Source organism: Nerophis ophidion, linkage group LG12 (genome assembly GCF_033978795.1).
Source record: "Nerophis ophidion isolate RoL-2023_Sa linkage group LG12, RoL_Noph_v1.0, whole genome shotgun sequence".
NCBI classification, from domain to species: domain Eukaryota; kingdom Metazoa; phylum Chordata; class Actinopteri; order Syngnathiformes; family Syngnathidae; genus Nerophis; species Nerophis ophidion.
Window position 1 is genome coordinate 52,984,989 of NC_084622.1, and position 2,525 is coordinate 52,987,513.

Sequence of the window (2,525 nt, forward strand, 5' to 3'; positions counted from 1 at the left end):
GACAGGGATGCACGTGCACCTGCTTCCAGCTCCATTAGTACACCTGCTCAATGTAAACATTCAAGTATGAACATCAACATCAACATCAACATGAACATGATGTTCATGTTTATGTCATGTTCATGTTCAACATGAACATCAACATGATGTTCATGTCGCTGTGCATGAACATAAACATGTTCATGGTTGTGTTCATGTTCAACATGAACATCAACATGATGTTCATGTTAAACATGAATATCAACATTATTTGGATGTTCATGTTCAACAGGAACATCAACATCATGTTCATGTTCATGTTGATATTAAACATCAACATGATGTTGATGTCGCTGTTTATGACCATGTTCATGGTCATGTTGATGTTGAACATGAACATCAACATCATGTTGATGTTGAACATGAACATCAACATCAGTTTGATGTTCATGTTGCTGTACATGAACATAAACATGTTCATGGTCGTAATCATGTTCAACATGAACATCAACATGATATTCACATTCATGTTGAACATCAACATTATGTTGATGTTCATGATCAACATCAACATGATGTTCATGGTCATCTTCATGTTCAACATCAACATGATGAACATCATGTACAGTGAACATCAACATGATGTTCCTGTTATATGTGGACATCAACATGATGTTAATGGTCATGTTCAACATGAACATCAACATCAACATGATGTTCATGTTTATGTTCATGTGTGGATGTTCAACATCAACATGATGTTCATGTTCATTTTATGTTCAACATCAACATGGACATGAACATAAACATCAACATGATGTTCACATTTATGTTAAACATGAACATCAACATTATGTGGATCTTCATGTTGAACATGAACATCAACATGATGTTCATGCTCAACATGAACATGTTCATGGTCATGTTCATGTTCAACATCAACATGATGCTCATGTCGCTGCACATGAGCATATACATGGTCATGTTCAACATGAACATCAACATCATGTTGATGTTCATGTTGAACATGACCATGTACATGAAAATGTTCAGGGTCATGTTCATGTTCAACATGAACATCAACATCAACCATCAACATGATGTTAATGTTCACGTTCAACATGAACATCAACATGATGTTTATGTCGCTGTACATGAACATGTTCATGGTCATGTTCAACATGAACATCAACATGATGTTCCTGTTGTATGTGAACATCAACATGATGTTAATGTTCATGTTCATTTTATGTTCAACATCAACATGGACATGAACATAAACATCAACATGATTTTCATGTTGCTGTACATGAACATAAACATGTTCATGGTCGTGTTCATGCTCAACATGAACATCAACATGATGTTCACATGTATGTTAAACATGAACATCCACATTATGTGGATGTTCATGTTGAACATTAACATCAACATCGACATGATGTTCATGTCACTGTACATGAACAAGTTCATGGTCACGTTCATGTTCAACATCAACATGATGCTCATGTCGCTGCACATGCATGATGTTGATGTTCATGTTGAACATGACCATGTATATGAACATGTTCAGGGTCATGTTCAACATGAACATCAACATCAACCTTCAACATGATGTTAATGTTCACGTTCAATGAACATCAACATGTTGATCATGTTGAACATTAACATAATGTCCATGTCGCTGCATATGAACACATACATGGTCATGTTCAACATGAACATGAACATCCTGTTGATGTTGATGTTCATGTTGAACATGTTGAACATGACCATGTACATGTTCAGGGTCATGTTCATGTTCAACATGAACATCAACCATCAACATAATGTTAATGTTCATGTTCAACATGGACATCAACATGATGATCATGTTAAACATCAACATGATGTTCATGTTGCTGCATACGACCATATACATTTTCATGTTCAACATGAACATCAACATCATGTTGATGTTCATGTTGAACATGACCATGTACATTAACATGTTCAGGGTCATGTTCATGTTCAACATGAACATCAACATCAACTATCAACATGATGTTAATGTTCACGTTCAACGTGAACATCAACATGATGTTCATGTCCCCGTACATGAACATGTTCATGGTCATGATCGTATTCAACATGAACATCAACATGATGTTAATGGTCATGTTCATCATGAACATCTACATCAACATGATGTTCATGTTGATGCTCATGTGTGGATGTTTAACATCAACATGATGTTCATGTTCATTTTATGTTCAATATCAACATGGACATAAACATCAACATGAACATCATGTAATGATACCAAGTACAATAGAATATATTGTCGATACTACTATGATTACATCAATGTTTTTTTTGCCTCACAAAATCTTTTTTCCTTTTTTTAAAATTCATATTATGTTTATAAAGTCAGTAAGTACGTCCCTGGACACATGAGGAGGGGGGGGGGGGCGGTTTGGCTACAGATGTGCACTGACTTTACTTCCCAGCATTCCATGGAAGCCCTGCCTTGACATTGAGGAGCATATTTGGTTCTGGGTGGCCTC